The sequence below is a fragment of the Delphinapterus leucas genome, chromosome 5, assembly GCF_059928025.1.
Source record: "Delphinapterus leucas isolate spDelLeu-1000000601 "Yukka" chromosome 5, BTC_Dleu_Yukka2, whole genome shotgun sequence".
Lineage (NCBI taxonomy): Eukaryota > Metazoa > Chordata > Mammalia > Artiodactyla > Monodontidae > Delphinapterus > Delphinapterus leucas.
In genome coordinates, this window is record NC_143133.1 from 2974162 (window position 1) to 2993310 (window position 19149).

Consider the following 19149-nt stretch of genomic DNA (forward strand, 5'->3'; position numbering starts at 1 on the left):
CCCGGCTCCTCTTTGCTTAGCTCCAGGGTCAGCAAACTACCGTTGACCAGCCACAACCAGCCCACTATCTATTTTTGTACACCTGGCAACCTAAGAACGGTTTTTATGTTTTTCGAAGACTGAAAGAAAAAAAAAAGTGTTTTGTGACATGTGAAAATCTTACGTGAAATTCAAATTTCTGTGAGTATAAATAAAGTTTTATTGGAACCCGGCCACACTCACTCACTCACCTGTAGTCTCTGGCTGCCGTCCTGATCCAAGGGCAGCGGAGGCTGGATGGCAAAAGCCTGGTCCTTTGAGGACAGTTTGCCAACTCCAGTTTGGAACCTTGTGGGAACGGTTTTGCTACCTATAGCTTTTTATAAAAAAACATGGAAGACTTCACCGATTTGCAGGTCATCCTTGCACAGGGGGCCATGCTAAGCTTCTCTGTACTGTCCCAATCGTTGTATATGTGCTGCCGAAGCAAGAGTTATATATATTTTTTCTAACCTACGAAATGGAGCAATTGCAAACATCCGCACCGTGCATTCTTTTAAAATTGTGGGAAAATGTACTTAACAGCGCGTGTAGGATTTAATAATCCGCAAGTGTATGATTCAGTGGCATTACATACCTTCAGTGTGTACCCAACACCACTATTTTTACCCAGAACTTTTTCACCACCGCTGTGAAGGTGAATTTTATCTGTCAGCTTGCCTGGGCTACAGGTGCCCAGGTGTTTGGTCCAACAGGATTCTGGGTGTGTGTGTGTGAGGGTGCTTTTGGATGAGGTTAGCATGTGAATCAGTGGACTGAATAAAGCACACTGCCCAGCCCCCACGCAGGTGGGCATCGCCCAACCCCTTGAACGCCTGTATAGAACAGAAAGGCTGACCCGCCCCAAGTCCGAGGGAGTTCTCCTGCCGGACGGCCCTCCAACTGGACCATCGGGTCTTCCTGGTTCTACAGCAGCTTCTGGACTTTGGGCTCCAACTGAGACATCAGCTCTGCAGACTTTGGATTTCCCAGCCTCCTGCGTAATCCTGTGAGCAATTCCTTCTAATAAATCTCTTTGTACCTATATCTGTACACGTATATCTGTATCTATATCCTTATCTGTACCTGTAGCCGTTTCTTTATATATTTATCTCCTTTCTCTCTGTGTCCTATTGCTCTGTTTCTCTGGAGAGCCCTGACTAACCCAACCCCCAACATAAGCTCTACCCGCGGTGCACGGCCCCCTGCCCCTCCCCCAGCCCCTGGTTACCTCCATCCTTCTGCTAATTTCCTCTTGGCTCCTTGGAGGGGGGGACAATCGTTCACTTCTATGACCTAGCTTTAACTCCAGGGGATGCCATTTCACAGGCTTGTTAATTTCAAGAGAACATCTGTTCTCACAAAAGCGGGGCAACTGTGTTCTCGGGGCCCCCAGGGGTGATGAGTCTCCGGCGCCTGGTTCCAGACAAGAAGTCTTGAGCTGGTGCTGCCCTTGTCTGGACTCGATCACGGATCACGGCTTCCCGGCAGGAACGTCTGAGCTGCACACGGGGAAGGACTCACGCGTCCCCTTGTCGCAAGCAGGCGGGGTCCTGTCTGAGCCCCCCCTGACTTTCTCCGCCTGTTCTAGTTTTCCTGTTCCCTCCTTGCCAGTTTCTCAAGACTGCCGAGCCGGAGCCCCGCGAGGCTGGAGCATCCTGGGCAGGAGGTGGCGCCAGGCCAGAGACTGGCTCGCAAGTCAGATCTCCTTCCCGCCCTTCAGCTCCCTCATCTGCGATTTGAGGATCAGAGACAGCCCCGGACACATGCAGGAGTTGCCCTCGGAACACACCCAGGACCCCGCGTTCGCAGAAGGTCTGCCCATTGACTCCAGTCCTCAGTAGACCCGAGAGAACCTGCTTTCCAAGGGGCTCGTACCGACCTTCCCTCTCTCCACATCCTCAGCGTTATTCCCAAGTGTGAGACTGAATGTCACCTGTCCGCTGGGCGTGAGATGGCCTTTCCGTGTCATCCATTTGTACTTCCCTCATGGTTGACATGGATCGTTTCTCCATCAGATCCGGGGCCGTTCCTTTTTCCTCTTTTGTGAAACACTGTTTGTATCTTTTCCTATTTAAAAATTCTTTTCCTATTGATTTGTAGGGACTCTTTATATATTTGTACATAAATTCTTCATCCATCACGCATGTTGCAAATACTTTCTCCCAGATTGTGGGTTGAAGTTCAATGTTCTTTACACTGTTTTTGATCATGATTTATACTTTTTACGGCTCCTTCTGGCTGCTGTTTGGACAGTGGACCATCCTGAGGACTGCTGTGGTCCGGGCCAAGAGGACCATGGCTTGGTGCAGAAGAGTGGGGGTGGGGAGAGGGGAGACGTGGGAAGGCGAGGAGACCTGCTGGCAGGTGTGAAGATGAGGACAAAAAGGCATCAAGACTGAGACCGGTTCAGGGAACTGTGTGTGCCGGAACCTTTAAATATTGTGGATCACAAGCTCCACTGAGGAAGGAGCTGCCCTGGCACAGGGACTCGGGCGCTCCCTTCTCCCCAGAGCCTGGGGTCACCCTCCCTGCTGTTGATGGAGAAAGGAGGAGCCACAGGCTGGGCCGGGCTCCTGGCTGTACCCTGCCTGGCCCCGCACGTCCTCCGGGTCAGGGCATCCTCCCCTTCCCTCTGGGCACCTGCTTGTCCTCTGATGCTCAGCCCCCCATCCTCCGGGACCTCTCCAGTGGCATTTAAAGCCCCAGGTCTCCTCCTCGACCCAGTTCCCCTCCCCCGCTGCCCGCCGACTGGATCTTCCCTTTCCCAGCCAGTCCCCTGGGTGGTGTGGGTACCACTTCCCTTACTTTCTCACTTCTCTTACCTGTGCCCTCCTTACCCCGCAGTCTGCCCTTGGTTCCTGCTGAGGTCATGGCCTCCTTGTAGCCAAATCCCACGGACGCCGCTCAGGCCTTGTCTCAGGAGACGTAGAACAGCGTTCCCAGGGCTGGGCTGTCTTCCTCCTTGAAGCGCCCGCTTCTCCTCATTCAACCTCATCAGATGAATGAAGCTCCTCCTTCCCTGCCCAGCTCTCCCTCAGGTTCCCCCCGGGGTTTGCCAGAGCCCTGTCTTCCTCCCCTGATGCCCTGGCTTTGGACAACCTCAGATGGGTCCATGGCTTCAGGGATGGTTGTGGGTGAATTGCATCTCCCAAAGGGATGTGTCCATGTCCCAACCCTGGTGCCTTTGAATGTGACCTTATTTGGACATAGAGTCTTCGCAGGTGTCATAAAGATGTGTGTTAAGATGAGGCCCCACTGGAACCTGGTGTGCCTTCAATCCATCATGACTAGTGTCCTTGTAAGAAGAGGGGACCCACGGAGGAAGACGCTGTGTGAAGACACAGACAGAACCCCGTGTCATGACAGAAGCAGAGACAAAGGTGATGCTTCTACAAAACAAGGAATGCCAAAGATCGCCAGCAAACCCCCAGAAGCTGGGAGAGGGGCCTGGACTAGATTCTCCCTCACGGCCTCGGAAGGAGCCAGCCTTGCCGACACCTTGATTTTGCTCCTGGCCTCCAGAACTGGAGAGAAGAAATGTCTGTTGTTTGAAGGCCCCCAGTCTGTGGTCCTTTGTTGCGGCCACCCCAGGACACTGGTACAGTGACCACTGACGTGTGGACAACTCCATATGGGGCTGGGGGCTCAGAACGGCCTCTGAGGGTGGGGATCCTGTAGCTGACCACAGCCCAAGCGTCTCTGCTCGGGCCTCGAGGGGTACCCAGCACCAGGCTCTGGACCAGGCCCCCAGTCAGAGAAAGGGGATGATTCCAGTGAAACCAGCCTGGTGGCAAGGGCCAAAGTCTCTGAGTTATAGTATTACCTTATTGGCAGAAAATGGAGACATTCATGCATTCAGTTAGTTTTTATCAAGCACCTACTCTGCTCCAGGCACGAGGACGTGTGAGGCTGGAGATCAAGGAGGTGTGGCTCCACCCCTAAGGCATCACGTTTCGTGGGGGAGGTAGGCGTGTCACCACAGAGTGTGACAAGTGCAGGGGCAGAGGGAAGCCCCCAGCCCAGCTCGGAGGTGAGGAAATTGTTCCTGGGGGAGAGGATTCCCAGCTGGGTTTTGAAAAGGGGAAGAGATTGGCTGAGCAAAGGCAGGGAGCGCTCTGGGCAAAGGGAACGGCTTGTGCAAAGGCCCTGTGGTGTGAGACAGCATCGCCTTCGGGAAATGACCTTCATCCTTAGAATGAAGGCAGGGGTGTGCCTGTGTGTGTGTGTGTAGTTAGTGATCCCCAGTGGATTGGGAATCTGGGTTCTTTCATGAAGGACTTTATGTGCTAAGCTTAGGAATTTTAAGAATTCTGAAAAAAAATTTTAACAAAACTGTGGTGTTCAGTTACCTGCTATGTGGCTCAGGGCAAACCTTTCGCCCTTGGGTTTCCATCTGTAAATGGGACCTGGGCTGGGCCCTTGCAGCTCAGATGTCCTCAGCCTCCAGACCCCAGCCTCCAGGGGAAGGAAGGGGACCCCTGGCAGCTGCCATCACATCCTTTGGCCCAGCCCAGGACACCCACCTGTGACTCCCGGCGCCCAGCCCTGTGGAGGAGCACGCTGTCTGTCCTGTGCGCTGCCATCAGCTCTGTGTAACGCGAGCCGGGCCACACGGCCATTACAACACCAACAAAAATCCCGCCTATTAATTCTGCAACAGGAGAGGGGACAACCTCGGGTGACTTATTGATCCATCAAGGACACATGTCAGTGATTGGAGTGAGGGGACTCTCAGCTGTCGGACAGTCTGTCAGATGAAGACCCCACCTGGGCACCCAGAGCAGCTTGAGCTCAGGGGCCAGAAACATCACTTTTTTTAAAAAATTAATTAATTTATTTATTTTTGGCTGCATTGGGTCTTCGCTGTGGTGCGCCGGCTTCTCACTGCAGTGGCTTCTCTTGTTGCGGAGCACGGGCTCTAGGCACACGAGCTTCAGTAGTCGTGGCACGCAGGCTCAGTAGTCGTGGCTCGCGGGCTCTAGAGCGCAGGCTCAGTAGTTGTGGCACACGGGCTTATTTGCTCCGCGGCATGTGGGATCTTCCGGAGCAGGGCTCGAACCTGTGTTCCCTGCATTGGCAGGCGGACTCTCAACCACTGCACAACCAGGGAAGTCCCAGAAGCATCATATTTGTACATTCACTTCCTTAGAGAGAGGCTGGTATTGACAATCCAATCTCAGTTCGCCAAAGAAACCGTTTAGGTGCCAACCGTAACTGCTGCTATGCAGTAACTCACCAGGGCTGCCGAGACTATCTGTGCTCCCACGAGAGGAGGCGCTGGGCTTACGTGAGAAGTTTGTTGAGGGATGGTCCAGGGTGGCAGGTGGGGCACGGAGCCGGGCCCCCCCACCGGCTCCTCTCTGATCTTTCAGCGCCCAGCCCCTGACTGCAGCCTGGAGCAGCCCTGCTGGATCTGATCTGCTCTCTCCCCCATGTCTCCAGTGCTGCCCTATGCTCACCCCATCTCCCCAGGCCCCCTTCACCAGCCATGGTCACCCCCTTCCCGATGATTCCAGCCGTGCTCCAGACACAGAAACCCGCCTACCCTTCCCGCAGGTCCTTTCCCGGGGTGCTGGGTGCCTTCCACCAACCAAGCGATATGGTGTTTCTCTTTCATGGTGTGTGCTTAAATATATAATATAGAATTTGCCTTTTTATCCATCTCTTTTTTTTTTTTTGATCACCCCACGCAGTGTGCGGAACTTCCCCGACCAGGGATCGAACCCCTTCGCTCCTGCAGTAGAAGCACGGAGCCTTAACTACTGGACCACCAGGGAACTCCTTAGCCATCTTTCAAGTGTACAATTCAGTGACATGAACTACGTTCACAGTGTTTCGCAATCATCACCACCATCTATTCCCAAAACCCTTCCGTCGCTCCCGTGTGAGGGTTTCATAGAGTTAATGGTGATGATGCCATTCGTGGCACACGGACTGGGCTCCACCGTGCCCGCATAATCTCACCACATCCCCGCAGCAGCTCCGGCACATGGCTTTAGCGGTTGTCATCAGATCACAGACACCAAGAGCCCTCGCAAGGGAGGGGACAATGTCAGGCTTGTCTGTCTCTAGCTGTGCCGGCTCATTCCCTAGGTAAAGGCTGCAGTTCCCCAGACTGGAGACCCCTGGGTTGGAGGAGGTGTATGAGCCTCAATTTGACACTTTTTTTTTTTTTTTTTGCGGTACGCGGGCCTCTCACTGTTGTGGCCTCTCCTGTTGTGGAGCACGGGCTCCGGACGCGCAGGCTCAGCGGCCATGGCTCACGGGCCCAGCTGCTCCGCGGCAGGTGGGATCTTCCCGGACCGGGGCACGAACCCGTGTCCCCTGCATCGGCAGGCGGACTCTCAACCACTGCGCCACCAGGGAAGCCCTCAATTTGACACTTTATTGTAGGTCCCTGGGCTGGGCAGGCACTGCTGCTGTTATGTGCATGTCCTGATGCTATGGACGCACACCTACAGCAGGTGAACACCTGGTTAGCTCACACCTGGAGGCGGGTGGGAGGACCGTGGGCTGGGCCAGTCTGGGTCTGTTCCCAGCCTCTTGGAGACCAGCAGTGGCAGCCACTCTGACTTGTCCCCGTCGTTGTTCTCTTTTCTTTAGTAGCAATGGAACCTCTGACTCGTAGCTGGGCCCTGGAATGAAGACGACATCCCACCCCGCAACCTGCGGCCGCCTTTGGCTCTGGGACCAAGTTCCAGGGATGGGATGGGAGGGGGAGCCACTTCGGGCCGGCCCAAGAGGGAGGGGTCACCCCCCTCCCCTGTTGATGCAGAGTGGGGATGGCCCTCTCAGAACCGCGCAGAGGAGGGAGCCGCCAGGACTGGTGACAGAGCAGAGGATATGGGACCACCCTGGGGAAGGGGCTGCCCTGCCAGCCCGGCTCCCCTGTCTCTGCACAGTTAGGAGCCAGATATAAATCACTTTATTTGTTCCAACCCTCTTCAACTGGCCCCTGACACAGCAGCCCAATTTTTACCCGGACTGTTCCACCCTTGTCATCATGTTTTATTCCGTAAACTGGGAACTCCTGGGGGGAGGAAAGTTCCTGATTCACCTTGTTCCTGCAGCCCCCCGCCCAGGGACCGCGTACGGACACTGTGGATAAGTATTTGCGGGGCGGTCAGTGCCCTGGATGCTCACGCGGGGACCCTGAAGCTGCAGGACGACCGGCGCCAGTACTGAAGGCCCGGCTGTCAGGATGCGGGGGTCCCTGTACCTCTAGAGACTTTTCCTTTGCCGTCAGGCTACCACTGCTTCTTTGGCCTCTGTCCTGATCAAGACCCCTTCCCTCCCCACATTCAGAGGTTTTCAGCTGCTCTTCACTCCACAGCTGACGATGGGGTGGGTGTACCTGTGGGGAGAGAGGCAGCTGGGCCTGATGGGCACCGGGAGTCACTGTTAGACGTGGACTTTGGACTGTGTGTCAGCAGCTCAGAGAGTGTTTGTCAGTCCTGCTTACTTTGGACTGAGAGCTCTGGGCACGGAGGTCGGGGTCCTGCTCCGACTGAGGGGCTGCTGCAGACAGAGGAGGTGTTTCCATCAGGCGTCCGTCTCCAAATGCTCTCCTAGTGGCTGTGGGGCAGGAGCCGGCCCTCGGGGACGCTCTTTCTCGGGTGGCGGGACCCTGGCTGCCGTCCTCCCTGGCGGCTGCCCCTCCCTCTGTCAACTCCCAGGCCGGCAGCCCAGGCTCTGCCCTCTCACCTCCGGATGACCTCGGCTGGCTCTACAGGTCTCCTGCTCGTATCCAGGCCACCATCTGCCCTTCATCCTTTCTGGAACCCGGGGGAGACACCATCAGGCTCCCTGTTCCCTCCTAGAGGGCGTCCGGGCTCCTTCCAGCGGCTCCCCGGACACCCTCTCTGTGCAGCTGGTGCTTGTCCCCGCCCAAGGGGCCTGTTGCTCAGCTGAGGTCTGGCCAGGACCCTCTCTTGAAGGCCTGCACTGGGCTTGGCGGGAGTAGTTGCTGGAGAGAGGTGACCCCCTGGCCCTGCACGGCCTGGGGCAGACCCGGCTTGGGTGGTGCTGACGCAGCCCCAGAGGTGCTCTCTGAACGAGACCACCAAGCAGGGCCTGGGTGTCCTTGACCCACTCACATCGCCCGTCCTCAGGCTTCTGCAGCCGGCATCCAGGTTCTGTGCAGAAGGACGGACGCTGGGAAACCTGCTGGCCTCTGCCCTTGGGCCAGCGGAGCTGTCCCCATGTCCCCTGATGACCTCCCCAGGGCACAGGGCCCCTGAGCGGGCCTTCCCCAGGGTCGACAGCCGAGCCGATCGGCTGGCAACGTGATACTAATGGACGCAGAATTAAAACGTGAGGCACTTATTAATCTGGACAGCCACAGGGGCCCGGACGGGGCGGGTGGGCAGGCCTTAATGGAGCCGTATTGACCAGGCCACGGAGACCGCAGCCCGGGTTGGATGTCACTCTGCAGCCCGGGAACTGGGTGTTTATGGATTTCAGTGTTTTATAGGTTTGGGTTAAAAAAATAAGTGACCTCTCTTTTTTCCCCTAATCAATATACTCTTTTTAGCTGAGCGTGACCACGAATATTCCATCAGCGCAGCCTCGGGGGAGGTTTGTAAATATTGGTGTTGGAAATATTAATATCTGACGGTAACAGGGCCTCGGCGACACGCACGCCAGGAGTGGCCGGCAGGCTTCCCTCGCAAACATTCTCCTCTCCTTTGGACTAAGTTTTCAGTCACTGGAAGGGCTAGTGGACATCTTGATCGCCATGGACCACTGGCAGGGGACATCAACCTGCCCTCCCAAGTTCAGGGCGCTCTACAGTTTGCAAAGCCTCCCTGGGAGGATGGTACGGTGGGGCTGTGACCCCATCTTAAGGATGAGGCGACTGAAGCTCAGGGGTGTCCAGCTACGAGGGAAAGCCATGCCGGGTGGGGATTCCAGGCCAGCCAGCCGTGCTCGCTCCAGCGCTGACAAGAGCCCCTCTGCTAGGCTGTGTCTTCTCCCACCGTCTAGCTTTTCAGGGAGGCAGGGGATGGACCGGCGCCCCTCTCACCACGGCGCTGTGAGGTTGAAGTTGAGAAATCCTGGGCCTTGTGCATTTTAAATTTCCCTGTGAGTGGGGGACAGGCCCCGCCCACCTTCCCCACTGCTCCACCCCCCTTGCCCTGCCCCCATGGCCTCCTGGTGCCTCTCATGTCCTGGCGTTTGCCCCCACGCCTCCCACCACCCTGGGGCAGTAATGGATGAAGCCCACCAAGTCCAGGGCAGGCCTGGCAGCTCCTCCATGCAGCCCACCTGGCCGCACCCTGGCGGCCACCCACCGTGCACATCACCTGTGGCTCTCCTGTTGGGCTCCATGGCCCCTGCCCACCCCAGACCACCCCTCCTCTTCCTCCCTTCTGCTCCAGCCGCACCCTCCCCGGTCTGTTCCCTCCGCGGCCAGACTGACCTTCCTCAAGGTCAGATCTGACCTCGCCCCTCCCCTGCCTTCCGGATAGAGTCCACTCTGCGGGGCTTTCGGCTGGCGCTGGGCTGGCCCCCGCTGACCTTGTGGGCCCACCTGTCACCACCCTCCTGCTGCAGCTACACTGCCCTCAGGCCTGTCTCAGAACACACGGGGTCCTTGACTCGGCCTGCGCCGGCGCCACCCACCCCCAACATGAAAGCTAGAGCTTGGCTCCGTGGGCAGTGGGCCCTGGGCAAGCTGGTCTCTGTCACACTGCCTCCCCTTCCCCCTAAAGCTCGGCCCTCCCCATCCCCCAGGCCCCTCCCTCATCCCGGCACTGGCCACTCCATGACGCCTTGACCCAGCCCTGGCCTCCCTCGGAGTAACTCCTGCTTGGGTCCCGCTGGATTCTGCTCTCCAGGGGCCCAGGGCCCTGTCCACACCCTCCTCTGCTTCCAACAAGCCAGGGCGCTTAAAGGCTCAGAGCCCAGGACAGGCAGAGGGTGGATGGGGGGAGGGTGGGGAAGGAGCCAGCAGACGGAGAGATGGAGAATTAAGGGCAGAGGACCTGGGAGCGCTGGGAGCTGAGAGCCCCCCGAGGCTATGGGGGTCACGGGCAATTCCGTGTCGGGAAGTCAAGGCTCTTGGACGTGTCCCGCTCAGACACCGCGGCGACAGGCTCCCCCATCCACACGCAGCCCCAGCCCGCCCTTTTCCCAGCAGGGCCCTGGGCTCTGGACCCTCCTTAAGGCTCAGTCTACTCACCTCCCTTATCTAGAGGCCATCAGAGCTCCAGCAGGCAGCCAGCCCTGGGCCCTGGACGGCACGTGCTCCCATGCCCGCCCCCCGCCTGGCTGTGAGCCCGAGGCTGCTTCTATATTTGGCCAAATGTGTGAACGAATGAATGAAGGAGTGAACGCACCAAAGCCACAAAAGCCGGTTGACTTCCTGTCTCTTGATGGGACACGCGGACTTCTCAGATGCCAGGGGTCCTGTCAGGAGGATGGGGTGAGGCTCCAGGAAGGCTCCTTCTGCACTGAGAAGCCAGTCATTTCACGTCTCCGTGCGTTTCTGCACCTGGGACAGCGGCAGTGGGAGAATCGGGAACGGCAGGTGCAGGTGGCGGGCCTGAGGCCTGGCTGTGTGCTGGGGTGGGAAGTGACACCTGAAACCCTGAGCGAACGAGGACCGTCCCACCCCCGCCGTGGGCTAAGCCCTCCAACCCGCACACCTCCCACTTCCCAGAAATATTGGGGGCAAAGCTTCAGAAGGGTGGGCTCAGTTGCTGCCACTGCGTACTTGGACCCCAGCAGGACGAGCTGGCTGAGCCCTGGCCAAAGGGCCGTGGGGACTATGGAGTGAAGGGGCAAAAGGGGCCCTGATGGAGCCCGCCCACCACTCGGCTGGTGGCTTTGCTGTGCTCGCCACGTGCGTGTCCATCTTAGGAGGAGCGGGGGCTTGACCTGGCTTCTAGCGCACTCGGTGTGGGGCTTTGGGGCGGCAGAGCTATCTTGAAATGCAGGACGGCCCCTCCTCTCTGCATCCCTTCCCCGGCCCGGCCCCCCTGGCCTCTGTCTCCCTCTGTACCCCTCGAGGGCCCTGGGAGGCCCACCCTGGAGTCCAGCCGGCCGTGCTGGCAGGGAAGTGAGCGCGAACATGTTTGACACTGAATAATTAATTTTCGTTCCGAGATAAAAACGTTGTCTATTGATTTACAACCCCTCCTGGCAATAATGCTTCTCAACGGAAACCTGATTCTTAATTATTGTCCCTGGACCGGCCAGGAGGCGTGTCCAGCTGCCTCAGGACCAGCCCCAGCTGTTCCCAGGCGTATCGGGCCTGTGGGGACAGCTGCCGCCCGACTCGGTCTGTCCTTACGACTGCGCCAACTGCAGCCTAGTCCACCCCCTCGGCAAACGCCACCTTGGCCAGCCCTGGCCTGGGTGGGAAGCAGGTCAGGGAGGCGAACACCATGCCACGTCAGAAGGGCAGCGAGCTCTCTGGGGGATCAGGGGAGCTATGTCACTCGGGGGTCGGATAAGGCGGGGGAGGCTTAGAGCAGGCGTGACCACCAGGCTGGCCCTGACTCCTCTCCCCACTCGTCCCATCGCGAAGGAGAAACAGGCAGCTGCAGAGGAGGAGGGGGCATCTGCGGTCATCCCCTCCGGGTGTAGACCTGGAGGGCCCGTTCACATGCCCTGTGAGCCCGTGTTCCTCCCCAGCACGGCCTCTGGGCTGGAGCCCGAGTGGGGGTGCTCAGCCCAGTTCTCCCCTGTCTGTAGGGTGCCAGCTGCATTTGGTCTCAGGTTCCCCCCTGCAAACCCAGGAGGGGTGAGGGTCACAAGTCCCATCCTAGGGCACCCAGGATGCCACGTGGCATTATCGTCCTGTAAATGTTTGCAGAATGACACAGGGAACGAACATTAGAAAAGGCAGCAGACAGGGACTTCCCTGGTGGTGCAGAGGTTAAGAATCCTCCTGCCGATGCAGGGGACATGGGTTCGAGCCCTGGTCCGGGAAGATCCCACATGCTGCGGAGCAACTAAGCCCGTGCGCCGCAACTACTGAGCCTGCGCTCTAGAGCCCATGTGCCGCAACTACTGAGGCCGTGTGCCACAACTACTGAAGCCCACGTGCCTAGAGCCCGTGAGCCACAACTACTGAGCCCGCGAGCCACAACTACTGAAGCCCGCACGCCTGGAGCCGGTGCTCTGCTGCAAAAGAAGCCACCGCAATGAGAAGCCCGCGCACCGCAACGAAGAGTAGCCCCTGCTCGCCGCAACTAGAGAAAGCCCGCACACAGCAATGAAGACCCAACGCAGCCATAAATAAATAAATGAATAAATTAAAAAAAAAAAAAAAAGGCAGCGGAGAGACAAGGAGACTTGTCGAAACCTCCCCGCTGGATGAGTTGCCAGCTGCAGCCTGGCCCTCCCGCCCCGCCCCCCCCGCCCCGCCGCCAGCTGGACGTGCTGGTCTCTGAGCCCCGCGCCTGGTCTGGATGGAACCCATTTCCCCTGCACTCAGGGGTGGGTGCTGAGCATGGGGAGGACGGGGGGCTCCTCCTGGGGCCCTGGCTCCTCACGATGGTGCTTCGACAGGGTCACCGTGTAACTACTGCCCACTGTGAGCCCCTGTGTGCAGGGTGTTATTTCACAATAAAACCCAAGATGACAGCCAATGAAGCGCGGGAGGGGCCGAAACGCACACGTGAGGATGTGGGATTTATTTTATTTCTGTCAGGGCCTCCCTCCCGTATTGTGTTTTCACAGAATTGGCCGATGTCCTTCACTGATTGCTCTCAGCCCTGTGCTGGGTTGGATTCTGAGCTGAGGGTTCCAGGAACTGAGCGGCACATCCCGGGACAGACCCAGCCCGTCCTGTGGGTGATGTCCATGTCCCCGTACTCCTCGAGGCCGAGGCAGGACAGGCTCCGTTTTACAGAGCCGGGAAGGCATGGGCAGGGCTCCTACCGAGGCGCAGACCCTCCCCATGCAGCCTCACACGCTGTCCTTACGGGGCGGGCAGGGCAGCCGCTTCCTTGATGGAGGCGGTCCCAGCACAGAGGTCCCACTGGCTCGGATGTAAATCAGCTCAACGTCAATTCGAGATGGTTCTCGTCTCCTGGTCAGAGGCTCGCTGGAGGCTGATCCTGTCTGTGCAGAAGATCCAGGCTGTTGTAGTGACTGCGGGCATAGAGGACAAGCAGGCGTTCAGCGGCTGCAGCCTGGACCAGCGGGCGGCCCGTGAGCTCGGTGTGATAGCCCCCTCTTATCACAAGCAGCAAACAGACCAAAGTGCTTTAAGAATTCAGGAAGGAAGGCCTGTTTGGTGAAGTGGCAGGCTGAGTGTTGTGGACCCGGGTGCAGTAGGCGGTGGGGGAGAGGAAGCCTGGTTGGGGTGTGTCCAAGAGAGAGAGGAGGTGAGGGGGGCGGGGGGCAGAGACGGCCGGTCCAGGGTGGTCCCTGGAGAGCAGAGGCTCGGGGCAGCTGGAGGTTGGGCAGGCTCAGGAGGCGGCCCCTTCCCGCGCTGGTCAGTGTTTGGGGTAGCTAGTGTGACGGGGGACAGCCCAGCAGAGAGGGAACAATTCAGGAGAGAGGGGGCGTCTGCTGGAGCCGGGGCTGGCGATGGAGCAGGAAGGGAGGGGACGGATGCAGCCCCAGGCGCCCCCGGGCTCACAGGGCCTCCGTCTGAGTCTTAGCTCCGCCCCATCAGAGACCGGTTGCTCCTGTTCTCAGTGCCTCAGTTTCCTCATCTGTCAAACGCCAACATGAGGGCTGTAAGGAGTGAGCAGGGCCCTTGGGTGATGCCTGGTAGAGAGCCGCCCGCTGGAGGATGGTGGTGACTCCCCCAGGGCCCAGCAGACTCATGATGGGGTGGGGCGATCCCAAGCCCTCCCTCCACCAGCTGGCGAGCACCCCTGGGTAGGAACATCCCTCTTCTCCTTCCCTCCAGTTGGGCAAAGGGACATGGGGTGAGCCAGCCTGTGGCGCAGGCGAACCACACACACACCTCAAAGAGCTGCAGGGACTGACCAGTGAGCAGTGTGGGTGCCAGTCCCGGGCTGCCCGTTCTGCCCCAGGGCCTTTGCACTCTGTGTCTGTCAGGAGAGCTCCTCCTTTAGGTTTGGAACCCCACCTGCCCCCTGAGCTTTCCTCACAGCTGAGATTTCTCCAGAACCTACAGCACCAGTGCGGTGCCGGCACATAGTAGGAGCACAGTCACAGCCTGCCTACCCGTGGCCCTTGGGTGGGTTTTCATTTCATCTGCGTCTCCTGAGCCGAGGCAGGGATAACCTGACTCATCTGCTCCCCGATCACATTTGGCAAATGACTAGTATTGGCCTCTGCCTGGAGCTGGAGCGGCGGGGGAGGGGCTTAATGGGGCAATTATGGGATTGCCGTTGCTCTTGGTGAAGCCTGAGGGCTTTCAGGGGGCTGCGGATTCCCTGGCCTTGCTGAAGTCCTCCTGGACGTCAGCGCACAAGTGGGGAACATCACAAGCGGCCCTGACGCCCGGCACACTCTTCACCCCGTGCTCCTGGCTCAAGGAGTCAGGGGTGCCAGCCGGGGGGCAAGGAGGGACCCCGCAGTGGGCCCAGGCCGCCTGTAATAATTGCCCACCAGGCTGGGCTGTAGCACAGCGACCCTCGCGCTGTGCTGGGCTGTGTGCTGGGCACTGGGGGCAGTGCATGCTCGGGGGGTCCTGGGGGACCCAGTCTGGAGCCACTGCCCCTTCCTGTGGGTCTGCCCCAAGCCCTGTTGGTATAGGCAGGGAGCTGGGGATTGAGTGAATTACCCCAGGCCCCCAGGGTCTCCACCAAGCACAGGCCTCCCGCTTCCCTGAGAGGGCACTGATCCAAGGGGTCTCATTCCCAAGAGGACTGAGGTCCCTAGAGCAGGGTCAGGCGACCGGCGGCTTCCAGGGACACCCAAACCGCCATTCACAGCTGAGGACAGCCCCGAGCAGATTCGTGGCATCTCAGGTGACCACTCACCTCCACCCATCTTCCCCTGGTGGAAGGAGCAGTCCCCACGCAGGACGGGGAGAGGGGTGGGCAGTGTGATGGGGCCGGGGCCAGCAAGACCCCCTTTCTAGCTGGGGGCTGGGGGTGTGAAGGTGGGGCAAACACCGCCCCTTCTGCTGCCACCTGGAAACATGGTAACAGCGAACACGTGGGCCAGCGACACCTCTACTGCTTCCAGTCACCTGATCTTCTGGAAATCTCCCCCAAGAAGGGGCTGCCATCACCCTGGAAATGAGTTGAGCTGCCCGAGGTCACACAGCTCTGGGACGGCAGGGCTGGGACCCAGCCAGGGCCCGGCACATAGTAGGCACTCTGTGAGCAACACCACACTGGACCAGCAGGGAGGGCGCCAGGGAATAAATACTGTCCTTGATCGATGCCCCGTGGCTGCCTCCACGGGCCCAGAGCCGGCTGGGGAGGCGGGATGAGGGGCTCAGAGGGGCCCTCGGGAGCCGTGGCGTGGGCAACCACTCACAAGGCTCTTGGGGATGGGATGAGAGGTTTGGCTCATCAGCCCTGGTCTGGGGGAGACTGTACCGTGTGGTGGAGGCTGTGATGAGAGAGAGGCCAGGACTGGGGATACAGGGGTGGAGAGCCTTGGGGGTAGGGGCAGCCTCCCGGAGGAGTGGCCTGGAGCTGGGGTGGTGGGGGTTCCACCAGGCAGGGCCCAGGGGTGTGAACAGATGGAAATTGTTCCCCACCCCCAAAGGGCCTGGGAACAAAAGAAAGGCTCAGGGACCCACTCTGCTGGCTGTGAGGGACCCTGAGCTTCATCCTCATCTCTGATAGATGCTGAGATGGGCTGAGGGACTGTGTCACTGGCAGGGGCCACAGCGCCTCGCCCCCACCCCACCCCCCCACCTCCTTGCCCTCCACTGCCACCAGGAGAATCCAGAACTGAGCTGGCAGGGCCCTCAGGTGGGAAACGGAGGCTCGAGGGGAGGAGAGACGGGCCCAGGGTCACGAGGAGCCGTGCTGGGCCTCGCACCACACTAGGTCACTTCCCTGGTCGGGCCTGTGGAGGCTTCACTTTTGTCATGGGGACTGTTGTTCCCATTTTACAGATGAGCAAAGTGAGGGAATGATGGCCACGGGTCATGCCGGGGTCCACAGCTGGGATGTGCGGGGCTGGCCGTTGAACTGGCTCTTAGCTTTGCATCTCAGGCTGGCTCCAGAACCCGCTCTGGGCATTTCGATGGCTCGGGCACTGCCCCTGCTCTGAGACACTGGCTGGCTGGGGCAGGGAGTGAGGGGTACTGGGGGGATGCAGGTAAATCCCTGAGGCTCTGAGCCTCAGGAAGGCAGGGCCATGGTGTCCGGCTGCCTCCCTCTGTCCTGCACAGGCCTGGCACAGGGCAGAGGTGGTCACTCACTATGCAGGTGAGGACGCTGCCGCCCAGGGGACTCCGTGTGGCCACAGCCTTGGCCACGACTATTGGAAGGCCCCCAGCGCCTTCTATTTCTGCACGTCAAAGGGGCAAGAGGGCTTTGAAGCCCCTTCAGAAGTGGAGGGAGGGGGGAGGGGGGCTCCCCAAAGACCCCACAGAAGTGCTGCCACTCCGGGCTGCAGAGGATGGAGGGAGAGAGGAGTCTCCGGGGACCACGCCAGGGAAATGGTCACAAAGTGTTTCGCTTCCCCTGAGGACACTGGGGGAGGGACGGGGAGTGGGGAGGCTGGGGGGCGGGCACACAGCATCCCGTCCCCTCCCTCCGACCCCTCAGCAGCCTGGCTCTCAGTCCTGGCGTTTGATTTCGCAGGCCCGAGCCCAGATCTTGTCACGAGAGAGACTGCAGTTATGGAGTGTGTGGGCTCAGCCCCCAAAAGTGCTGCCGCTCCTGGAGGGAGGCCATGCTCATCCATCGCGGCTTCAAGACCAGCCCCCCAGCAGGGGCCTCGATATTTGCCGAGAGGGAGGGGGAAGGGAGGAAGGAAGGAAGGGTCCAGTGGACGAATAAGTGGCGTTGGTGGCCTAATCGCTCCTTGGCCTCTTGGCTAAGATCAAGTGTGGAGTTGGTGACCTGAGGTCTAGCCAGGTGCAGGTAGATGCCCGGGTTCGCAGAGAAAACAGTCACAAATGAGACTAATAGAAGCCCTTGGTGTCCTAGGTAGATGGAGGTCATCTGTGTGGAAGACACACCAGGTGGGGGGGGAGGCGCAGCTTGGCTCCCCCAAAAGACAAAGGTGCACAGGGTGCCCAGTGAGAAGGGCCCCCCAAGGCCCAGCTCTCTCTGCTCTCAGGAACTCCCTGACCACCCCGGGGGTTTTGAGAGGAGTTAAGTGGCTTGCCCACAGTCCCTGGGGCTGCTACTGAGGCCGGCTGGACGGGGACTGGCTCCCAGCCCTTTCCAGACCCTCGCTGATGGCCCGTCTCTAAGGGATGGTAATGAAGCAATGCGGGTGTGACAGGGCTCTTGTCGCCTGAGAGTGTCTGAGTGCTTTATAAACAATTAATCGCTCTCGCCCACTCTGGCGGCTGAGCACGGTAGCCCAGAGGCCCTGGATGGCCGGGAGGGAGGCCGGCCTCAGCCTCAGGGGATGGCGCTTCCGCAGCCCAAGGTCCTGAGCCAACGCGGAGCACCAGGGGCTGATGCTTCTAAACCACAGGGGCCTCGGCCCTCCAGATAAAGAAACTTAAAGTCATGGCAATTTCGAATAATATCAAGAGACACAAGGAAGCCAGAACCACGGAGTAAGAGGGGTTTGGAACTAAGGGGTCTCAGAATCTTATGAAGATTTAGCCCCGCCAGATTCTAACCCAGCCCCACGTGCTCTTCCTGCCAGCCTGGGCCCATCGCTTCTCCTCAGTTTCCCCATCTCCACATGGGGACACCTGAGTACCCCTCTCACTGTGGGAGGAATAAATACAACAAATTAGGTGTAGCACCTAGTATGGGCAACACACGATGGTGTAGAGTAGGTGCTCAAGAAATAGTAACTACTATAGAATATGAACACTGTACGGTCTTGGAATCACCGACTCAGAACCCGAGACAAGTAAGCTCTCTTTCTCCCTCCCCAGCACCCGCCCACCTTCTGTTTGTCTGGGAGATTGTCAAGGAAGCACCTTATTAGTCATCACTTTCGCCAGGGGGTGGGATGCTCACAGTAGGGGTTTAATCCATGTTGGTAGAATCAGCAGTCTTGTGTCTGAGAGTCCCCAGATCTCAGATTTGTTGTCTCCAGGGCTCCTGGGGTGAGAGGAGGCCTTGGAGGCCGCCCAGTCCACGTTCTGGCCAGTTGCGGCAGTGACCGCACACGGACCCCTTGCATGCTGCCCCTGACCAGGGGCTCACTACCTGTCGGAGCCGTTAATGCATTGACGCCTTCTGACCCCTTGAACCCCCATAGCCATGACTGAACACGATTAGCGACATTCGCAGACGTTCGTTCAGGTGCCTGTGAGGGAGGAGCTTCTCCTGGAAGCCCCTGCATGTTTCCATCCAGCTGCCCTGCCTATATCATCCACTGTTCCTGTTACTACCCTGCCCAACACCATCTGCTATTACTGTTACGGTTTCATTCAAGCCTTTCAACAATGCCATGAAGTAGATGCATTCTTATCACCCTCTTTACAGGTGAGGAAACCGAGGAACATGGGAGTTAGGTAACTGGCTCACAGCTGGGAAGATGTAGAGGAGCCAGAGAGACCCAGAAGGACCCCACGTGGCTTCCCTGACGCTTTTGCTCAACCATCTCAGCATGGAACATTCTAGGCTGAATGGCAGGAAGGCTCCGTGAGTCGGTGCTTGCTTCTCCCGGAAGGTGACAATAGCTCACACGGCCCCACCTCCTGGGTCAGTGCGTCCTGTGGGTCCAGGGCCCCTGCCTGTCTGCATCCTGGAGTTGATGGCATGGGGCTTCGTCGCCGGTGGACTGCCTCCCTCCACAATGAGACTGTGACTCCGCAGGACAGGGGTCTCCTCACTTCTCCCTCTCCAGCATCTCCATGGGCTCAGATCCAAACAGGACGTTCAGTAAATTTCTGCAGAAAGAAGAAAAGAGCCCACATTTCACAAACATCACCTGGTTATTATTGTCCCCATTTGACAGGCGAGGCAACTGAGGCCCAAGGAGCAAAAGGAAGAGGCCCGGAGGGTGGTTGCCTCTGGTTTGCTCTCCCCTCAACATCATACCCTGATCTTGCAGACGACTTTGCACTCCTTCCTTGGTTTCCCTGTCTGA

The 19149-nt window shown here is 58.7% G+C and overlaps 1 non-coding gene across 1 annotated transcript; it reads right to left on the minus strand.

Annotated features, from left to right (window-relative positions):
• Positions 1-365: 365 nt before the first annotated feature.
• Positions 366-469, minus strand: LOC115801977 (U6 spliceosomal RNA). Its single transcript, XR_004022353.1, has one exon. It is a non-coding gene; the product is annotated as a U6 spliceosomal RNA (small nuclear RNA).
• Between the last annotated feature and the right edge of the window lie 18680 nt (positions 470-19149).